Below are 10,402 nucleotides of genomic sequence, written 5' to 3' on the forward strand. Positions count from 1 at the left end.
AGGTTACACAAAACATTTTTTTCTTTATAATTTTAGATGAACAAACTGCAAAACCATTTCTGTAGGTCCAACACGGCATTTTTCCACTCCATCTATAGGAAGGGAAAGATTGTTAACTTTTTAGAATCCAAAGGGTTACAGGATCCAAGGCAACATGGCTTTACCAAAGAAAAATCCTGTCAAATGATTCTGATTGATTTCATTGACAAGGTGACCAAACAACTGGATAAAGGACATATGCCAGATGTATTCTACTTGGATTTCAGCAAATTATCTGAGAGGGCTGAATTTAGGACCCATAGTAGTGAACTGAATTCAAAACTAGTTGACTGAAAGTTGAAAGAGGTTAGTGGTAAATAGAATTCACTCAGAGGAAAGGAAAGAGGGTAGTGGAATGCCTCAGGGATCAGCACTGGGGCTCACCAACGGAGACAATGTCACAGAGGTTTTGGTGGTGATGCGTTGGCATCCAGTGACCACAACATGGTATGGTTTCACCTCAGGAAGGGTTTCACTAAGTCAAACACATCCACAAAGGTCCTTAACTTTAAGGGCACTAACTTCAAGAGCATGGGAGATTTTGTCTATGAGGCACTGCAAAAACAGGACACAACAGATAGGGTGGAGGTACTGTGGTCAGCTCTGAAAGCTACCCTACAGGAAGCAACCAACTTCTATATTAAGACAGTGAGCAAACGACGGAGAAATAATAAACCCCAATGGTTCTCCGCGGAGATCTCAGAACTTGTAAAACAGGGGAAGAGAGCATTTGTAGCCTACAAACAATCACAACAACTGGAAGTTAAATCCAGAAATGTTAAAACAGCAATCAGAGATGCCAAACTCCGGATGGAAGAAAATCTAGCTAAGAATATTAAAAAAGGGGACAAATCCTTTTTCAGGTATGTTAGTGACAGAAGAAGGAACACAGACGGGATAGTGAGCCTAAGGAAACCTGACGGTAGCTATGTAGAATTGGACTCTGATAAAGCCAAACTACTCAATAAATACTTCTGCTCAGCCTTTACCTGTGAGACAGCTCCAGACAAGGGAGAGATCGGAAGACCCGTTCCCGGCAGTATCTACGAAGAACTATCAAAGCTCAAAGTGAACAAAGCCATGGGACCAGATAAGCTGCACCCCAGAGTGCTTAGGGAATTAAGAGATGTCCTGGCGGAGCCGTTAGCTGTGCTCTTCAATCTTTCCCTAAGCACGGGAAGAGTCCCATTGGACTGGAAAACAGCTGACGTCATTCCGCTCCACAAAAAGGGATGCAAGTCGGAGACTGCAAATTAGAGACCGGTAAGTCTCACATCAATAGTGTGTAAACTTATGGAAACGTTGATTAATCACAAATTAGATATGATCCTGAGTGACGAGAGGCTTAGGGATCCCCTCCAGCATGGATTTACAAAGGGAAGGTCCTGCCAATCCAATCTAATCAGCTTCTTTGACTGGGTAACAAAAAAGCTAGATATGGGAGAGTCCCTGGATGTCGTGTATTTGGACTTCATTAAGGCTTTTGATAGTGTCCCACACTGCAGGTTATTGAACAAGATGAGTTCATTGGGACTAGGAGAAATATTGACTGCATGGGTTAAAGACTGGCTCAGTGGTAGACTCCAGAGGGTGATGGTCAATAGAACTCCCTCTGAAACATCAGAAGTGATCAGTGGAGTGCCACAGGGCTCAGTCTTGGGTCCAATCCTATTTAACATCTTTGTACGGGACCTGCCTCAGGGACTTCGAGGTAAAATTGCATTATTTGCTGATGACGCTAAACTGTATAACATAGTGGACAAAAGCACCATGCCAGACACTATGATGCAGGACCTACATTTACTAGAACAATGGTCCGCAACTTGGCAACTGAGTTTTAATGCCAAAAAGAGTAAGGTTATGCACCTTGGCAGCGGAAATCCACGCAGAACTTATACCGTGAATGCTGAGACCTTAGCAAGAACTGTTGCAGAACGGGACCTAGGAGTAATCATCAGTGAAGATATGAAGACTGCCGATCAAGTAGAGAAAGCATCATCCAAGTCTGGACAAATGCTGGGTTGCATCCGTAGAAATTTTGTCAGCCGGAAGCCCGAAGTTATAATGCTATTGTACAGGTCCATAGTAAGACTTCACCTGGAATATTGTGTTCAGTTTTGGAGGCCACATTATCAAAAGGATGTGCTGAGAATGGAGTCGGTTCAGCGAATGGCCACTAGGATGGTCTCAGGCCTCAAGAATCTCCCATATGAAGAACGTCTGAGTAAGTTGCAGCTATACTCTCTCGAGGAATGCAGAGAGAGGGGAGACATGATAGAGATGTTCAAATATGTTACTGGCCGTATTGAGGTAGAAGAAGACATCTTTTTCCTTAGAGGACCTACGGCAACAAGAGGACATCCTTTAAAAATCAAGAGTGGGAGATTTCATGGTTACACTAGGAAGTATTTCTTTACCGAAAGGGTGGTTGATCGTTGGAATAATCTTCCACTTCAGGTAATTGGGGCAAGCAACGTGCTCGATTTTAAGAAAAAAATGGGATAAGCATGTGGGTTCACTTCAAGGAAGTGCTTAGGAGGGAGGATTCTTAGAGTGGGCAGACTTGGGCCGATGGCCCTTTTCTGTCGTCATATTCTATGTTTCTATGTTTCTACTGTACATTAACAAATTACAGATGTAAATAAAAAAATGGAAAATAAGACCATTTTTTAAAAATTGAATGGACTTAAAACATTTTCAGTTAGCTCTCAGAGGCGAACACCACCTTCTCCAGGTCAAGAGAGTAGGTTGTCCTGACCTGACAAAGGAAATTTTGCTCTCTGACAGTTGGTCAAAAATGTATTAAAATTAATCCAATGAAAGATATCATCTTAATTCTGTTTTCTATTCTATTTATTTACCTTTATAAACATGGGTATGACACTAATTTAGCCTGAATTAAAAATATTTTTCTACCTTTGTTTTCTGGCCATTCACTTCTCTGGTTTTTGCTTTCCTCCATCTTAAATCTATTTCCAGATTTTTTTCTCTCCTCATTTTCTTTTTGGCTTTCTTCCATTTATTTTTCTATCTCTATGTCCAGATTCAACTTATTCTTACTATCTAGTCTTCAATTTCCCTCTTTTTATTGTCTACTGGCAGATTTTCATCTCTTTAATTCACCCTGTCTCTCTTATTTTACTTGCCTTTATTTCCAGTCTTTCACTAACTCTGCCCTCTTTCTCTCCCCTTTTATATCCCGTATGCCTGCTTTATGCCAAAGATATTTCTAGATTCCAAGCCTGGAGTTCTCCTGTCAGCCAGTTGACTAAGCATAAATAAGTCCTGTATAAAATAAGTTATTTGCTCAACCTTTGGCTTCTTTGATGTTAATGCTTGTTGCACATAGCAGATTGGTTCTCTATTACAGCTATGCTATAAATTCCTGTTGATAATTGTTCTTCTTTTTTCTAAGTTGCATAACAGAACAGAATTGTATGATATTTTTGTGGAAGTTCCCTGTATCCCTCCTTCTTTGTATTCTATTCCAGTGGAGATCGAGTGCTTTGGAATATAACTGAAGGGGGGCACAACATTCCACTGACAATGTGGTAAGTGCTGAAAGTTATAACGCATTTTTTCAATGTCCCATTCATGGAAATGGATCTATAACCTGAGAAGATTAATAGAAATAAGATTATCCAGGTAAGAATCTAGTCTTTCATTCAGCTTACCGTATTTTCGCGGATATAACGCGCACCATTGTAAAACGCGCACAGGGGTATAGCGCGCAGAAATCACGATGATATGTACAAAAACTTTTCTATACCGCGCTCAGGCATATAACGCGCATGCTGCCCGACTCTCCTCTGGCCACCCCGACTCTCCTTTCGCCCTCCCCGACTCTCATCTGGTTGCCCCGACTCACCCTGACTTTCGGTGCACTGCCCCGACTCTCCTCTGGTTGCCCCGACTCACCGTTCACCCGCCCTGACTTTCGGTGCACTGCCCCGCCTCTCCGTGCCTGTCCCCCTTGAAGTCCTGTCCCCCCTTGAAGGTCTGCCTGTCCCCCCTTGAAGTCCTGTCCCCATCCTGAAAGCCTGATGCCCCCCCTCGACGTCCGATTCTTCTCCCCCCTCGGCAGGACCACTCGCACCCCCACCCCGAAGGACCGCCGACTCCCCGACAATATCGGGCCAGGAGGGAGCCCAAATCCTCCTGGCCACGGCGACCCCCTAACCCCACCCCGCACTACATTACGGGCAGGAGGGATCCCAGGCCCTCCTGCCCTCGACGCAAACCCCCTCCCCCCAACGACCGCCCCCCCCCAAGAACCTCCGCCCGTCCCCCAGCCGACCCGCGACCCCCCTGGCCGACCCCCACGACACCCCCACCCGCCTTCCCCGTACTTTGTGTAGTTGGGCCAGAAGGGAGCCCAAACCCTCCTGGCCACGGCGACCCCCTAACCCCACCCCGCACTACATTACGGGCAGGAGGGATCCCAGGCCCTCCTGCCCTCGACGCAAACCCCCCTCCCTCCAACGACCGCCCCCCCCCAAGAACCTCCGACCGACCCGCGACCCCCCTGGCCGACCCCCCCACCCCCCTTCCCCGTACCTTTGGAAGTTGGCCGGACAGACGGGAGCCAAACCCGCCTGTCCGGCAGGCAGCCAACGAAGGAATGAGGCCGGATTGGCCCATCCGTCCTAAAGCTCCGCCTACTGGTGGGGCCTAAGGCGCGTGGGCCAATCAGAATAGGCCCTGGAGCCTTAGGTCCCACCTGGGGGCGCGGCCTGAGACACATGGTCGGGTTTGGCCCATGTGCCTCAGGCCGCGCCCCCAGGTGGGACCTAAGGCTCCAGGGCCTATTCTGATTGGCCCACGCGCCTTAGGCCCCACCAGTAGGCGGAGCTTTAGGACGGATGGGCCAATCCGGACTCATTCCTTCGTTGGCTGCCTGCCGGACAGGCGGGTTTGGCTCCCGTCTGTCCGGCCAACTTCCAAAGGTACGGGGAAGGGGGGTGGGGGGGTCGGCCAGGGGGGTCGCGGGTCGGTCGGAGGTTCTTGGGGGGGGCGGTCGTTGGAGGGAGGGGGGTTTGCGTCGAGGGCAGGAGGGCCTGGGATCCCTCCTGCCCGTAATGTAGTGCGGGGTGGGGTTAGGGGGTCGCCGTGGCCAGGAGGGTTTGGGCTCCCTTCTGGCCCAACTACACAAAGTACGGGGAAGGCGGGTGGGGGTGTCGTGGGGGTCGGCCAGGGGGGTCGCGGGTCGGCTGGGGGACGGGCGGAGGTTCTTGGGGGGGGGCGGTCGTTGGGGGGAGGGGGTTTGCGTCGAGGGCAGGAGGGCCTGGGATCCCTCCTGCCCGTAATGTAGTGCGGGGTGGGGTTAGGGGGTCGCCGTGGCCAGGAGGGTTTGGGCTCCCTCCTGGCCCGATATTGTTGGGGAGTCGGCGGTCCTTCGGGGTGAGGGTGCGAGTGGTCCTGCCGGGGGGGGGGATGTATCGGACGTCTGGGAGTCGGCCGGGCAAGAGGGCTTGGGCTCCCTCTTGCTCCGATCGTGGATGCGGGTGCGGGTGGGAGCGCGTGCGAGCGGTCGTTCGGGGTGGGGGTGCGAGCGGTCCTGCTGGGGGGGTGAATCGGGCGTCGGGCGGGGTGGGAACTATGTTTAAAAACTTTTGTATACCGCGCTCAGGCATATAACGCGCGAGGGGTATGCGCGGTACGTAAAATCACGTATAACGCGCGCGTTATATCCGCGAAAATACGGTACTTTAGCCAAGCAAAGAGTAGCCATCTTACCTTGACAGATTTCCTCCCAAGTCCACTCTTTTCCCAGGGATTCTCATGAGTCCAAAGCTAGAGAAAGTTTCTAACTCTGTAGAGCATTCATCTCATGGCTTTTCTCAGTGACATCCCTGACTGACTCCACCCTAGGGCATATGAATTCCTCCTTGCCTGAGTCCTACACTCCCCATGACTTGGCAGGGTTGCCCCACCTGCCATAAAATGGCTTACTCTTGAGCTAGTGTCCCCTACTGTCCAGTGGTATAATTTCAGAACCAGTGAGGGATTATCCCTCACTCCTTTACAGTTATATTTAACAGTATGATGTTAGAGTGTGGATTTTACAGGATTGTTGTGGAGTGGTGGTGTTCAGAAGATCATGAATGTTGAGTTTAATTATCAAAAACTTGGGGAGCAAGGGATGTATAGGAATAAAAATATCAAGTTTAGTACCATATAGTAGCCCTGCTCTGGCAGTGGGAACTGAGCATCTTTGTGGTCATCCAATCTCTACAACACTCCTCTCCTTCATCAGTGAAAGCTTCCCTTACAAATTGTGCCAAAGAAAATTCCTCTAACAAATACTAGTTACCTTCTATGGTACATAATCCAAAACTTCCCTATTTTCTCTAGTCTGTGAGGTATCATTTCCTAAGCCAGACATGATCATGTCATGCAGTGCATGTATCATGGCATACACTGCATACCGCATACACTATAGCTGCTCGCAAAGTAGGTGGTGTGACAGAGATAGCTGAATTGATTGTTTTCCTCAAGGGTGAAAACCTTTGTAAAGTTGCATTGTCTTTTGATATTCTTTGGGAATTGGCTGTCACACAGGCCTGCCCACCAATTAAAACTATGGTAATAATCTGTAAGCCAGATAGGTTTCATTTCACGGATAATTTTTAAAAAGTTTGGCATATGTGTTGTTAAGATCAAGGAGTTGTTCTTCATATGAATTTTAAATGAAAGTTCTCTATTTATCTATGATAATGAAAACCTGGAGCAACTAGAGGTAAGCCATGAGGATGTCCTCCAACAGATAGATAGACTGAAAAGTGACAAATCACCGGGCCCTGATGGAATCCACCCAAGGATACTAAAAGAACTGAGGAATTAAACAGCTGAAACACTCCAACAAATTTGTAATCTATCCTTGAGGACTGGGGAGATACCGGAGGACTAGAAACTAGCAAATGTCATGCCTATCTTCAAAAAGGGATCGAGGGGTGACCCGGGGAACTACAGACCGGTGAGCTTGACTTCAGTTCTGGGTAAGATGATGGAAGCACTGATAAAGGACAGCATCTGCGAACACATAGAAAGAAATGGACAACTGAAAACCAGCCAACATGGCTTCTGTAAGGGAAGATCGTGCCAAACAAACTTACTGCACTTCTTCGAAGGGATAAACAGCCAGATGGACAAAGGGGAATCCATAGATATCATTTACCTTGACTTCCAAAAAGCCTTTGACAAGGTACCCCATGAGCGGCTACTTAAGAAGCTGTGGAACCACGGGGTGGGAGGGGATGTACACAGATGGATCAGACACTGGTTGGCAGGCAGAAAACAAATGGTTGGAGTGAAGGGCCAATACTCGGACTGGCAGAGGGTCATGAGCGGTGTCCCACAGGGGTCGGTGCTGGGACCGCTGCTGTTCAATATATTTATAAACAACCTGGAAACTGGAACGAAGTGTGAAGTTATAAAATTTGCGGATGACACCAAACTCTGCAGCAGGGTTAGAACCACAGAGGAGTGCGACGACCTGAAAAGGGATCTAAGCAAACTGGAAGAGTGGGCAAATAAATGGCAAATGTGCTTTAACATAGAGAAATGCAAGGTCAAGCATATAGGGAAAAGGAACCCGATGTTCTGCTATAAAATGGGGGGAGCATTACTGGGAGAGAGTAAGCTTGAAAGAGACTTGGGTGTACTGGTAGATACAACAATGAAATCATCAGCGCAATGTGCAGCGGCCTCAAAGAAAGCAAACAGAATGCTGGGCATCATTAATAAGGGTATCACAACCAGGACGAAGGAAGTCATCATGCCGCTGTATCGAGCGATGGTGCATCCGCATCTGGAATACTGTGTCCAGTATTGGTCGCCATACCTCAAGAAGGACCTCAAGAAGGACCTTGTAATCCCACTGTGGCCCGAGCGGGGCTCTACAGCGCTCCAAGAAGTTACCTGAATGAATTACACCAGTGTGTGACCCGAAATGGAGTCACCCTGCAGGACTGGACTGGACTCAAGCAGAAATTTTAAAAAAATCAAAGTCACACAAACAAGGTGTATGAAAACATAGTTCAGCTTTACTGCTCCAAACATAAAGGTAAGCGGTTCATCAAATGTTAGTAGGCAAAACACCAGCAAAGCAAAAATGCAAAAGGTAAGAAAGTAAAACAGCACAAAATCAAGTCCCAAAATAGAAGCTGCTTTTCAGCTCTCCCCAGAGCCAATGCAAGCCTGCTCCCAGGCAGCTTGCTCAATTTGCCAACATTCAGTTCAATGCACTGATTTCAGCAATTCACTGTGCTTGAAAGAAACAAAAATAAAGCCTCTGGCAACTTTATACTACTGCCAGGCAAGGAGAATGTCACAGGTTTTGTAAAGTAAAGCCTCAGGACTGGCTTTCAAAATCCCACCCAGGGTGTTAACAAAACCTTTCCCCAAAATGACACTCTTAGCTTTACAGACAAACAAAATAGTCCAAATAGGCAAACAGTCCCTTGAAAAACAAAACTCACTATTTGCAGCTGCAAGTCAGGCCCACCTGCATAGGCTCAGGAAAATTGGTATCCCCTTCGGGAAAACTCTCTTGGCATTCCATGGGCAGTTCAGCATCCAACAAAGACAGCTCCTCAGCTGGTCCCGACACCTCCACTTCCATCGGTGTAGGGTTAGTGCACCTGCTTGGACCAGGGAGTACCTCAGGGAGACAAGGCCTAAACCTTCTCCCTAACCGGCCTACTTGTCTGTTCTCCACTGCTGGCTTAAATACTCTAGGGACACGCCCTACCCTGGCTGAGTCAGCAGTGTGCAATGAGGCTCTTGGGCTCCCCCGGTGGCGACTTGGGGATAGATCACCTAATTCTTCCTCAGACAATTCAGGCTCCCTCTGGTGGTCAAAGGAGATATTGTCAGTCTCAGGAACCACATGCACCTTCCTGATTCCTCTCCGGGATTTCTTTTGGGTTTGACATAGGGATCAAACTGGGACCTTGGCAGGGAGAATGCCTGGCTGGTCACAACCTCAAGAAGGATACTTGAGCGGGTCCAGAGAAGAGCGACGAAAATGATAAAAGGTATGGAAGGATGTTCATACGCTGACAGGCTGGACAAGCTGGGGCTCTTCTCCCTGGAGAAGCGGAGACTTAGAGGATACATGATAGAAACTTTCAAGATCATGAAAGGCATAGAGAAGGTATACAAGGAAAGATTCTTCAGACTACGGGGAACCACAAGTACAAGGGGGTACTCAGAGAAACTGAAAGGGGACAGGTTTAGAACTAACGCCAGGAGGTTCTTCTTCACTCAGCGGGTTGTGGACACATGGAACATGCTCCCGGAGGATGTGATCGGGCAGAGTACACTACGGGGATTCAAAGAGGGATTGGATAGATTCCTGAAGGATAGGGGGATTGAGGGGTACAGATAGAGGTAGATAGGGTATAGAAAGAATATAGATAGAAAAATAAGGGGATATAGGACTAAATCAAGAAAACCTGACAGGTGGTGGACCTGATGGGCCGCCGTGGGTGCGGACTGCTGGGTGCGATGGACCTCTGGTCTGACCCAGTGGAGGCAATTTCTTATGTTCTTATCAGCAGAGTATAAAATCTTAATATATGGCTAAGTTATTGGCTTTACATTTAGCCAAGGCTCTCCCTTATATTATCAGTATGCACCAAGCAGTGCATACTGCAGGGTTCGTTGCTCAAAGACATTCTTCAAACAACACTAGATTAGCTTTTCATATGTTAAATTTAACAAAAGCTATGGAAGATCCGACCTTCTCTATATCTTTGGATGCAGAGAAGGCCTTTCATTGTGTGGAATGGACCTTCATGTATAAAGCAATGGATTGGTTTGGTATTGGTTCCGAATTTATACAAATGATTCAGACCTTGTATAGTTCCCTTCTGCCAGATTATATATTAATAATACTTTTTCAGAACATTTTTGTCTGGAGAGAGGAGTTAGACAAGGGTGTCCGTTATCTCCTTTGCTTTTTGACATTGTACTGGAACCCTTGCTATTGGCTATTCAACAGGCAAAAGAGATACAGAGTATTCCTTATGCAGATCAAGAATATAAAGTCTCTGCATATGCAGATGATATTTTGCTTCATTTGAGGAATCCTGAAACTATCATTCCACATTTACTAGATTTGATTGATAGATTTGGGAAATTTTCAGGGTATAAAATAAATTGGAATAAATCAGAGGTTCTTCTGCTAAATGTACATTGTCCAAAAGGATTATTTGATTCATTCCCCTTTCTTTGGAAGGAAGAGGGTATAAAATATTTAGGTATTTGGATTCATAAAACGCTGGAAGAAATGATGAAAGTAAATGCTGAAGGTCACAGAAATGTGTGAGCAATGGTGAGCATCTGTCTTGGTGAAGGA

The sequence above is a fragment of the Geotrypetes seraphini genome, chromosome 12 (genome assembly GCF_902459505.1).
Source record: "Geotrypetes seraphini chromosome 12, aGeoSer1.1, whole genome shotgun sequence".
Lineage (NCBI taxonomy): Eukaryota > Metazoa > Chordata > Amphibia > Gymnophiona > Dermophiidae > Geotrypetes > Geotrypetes seraphini.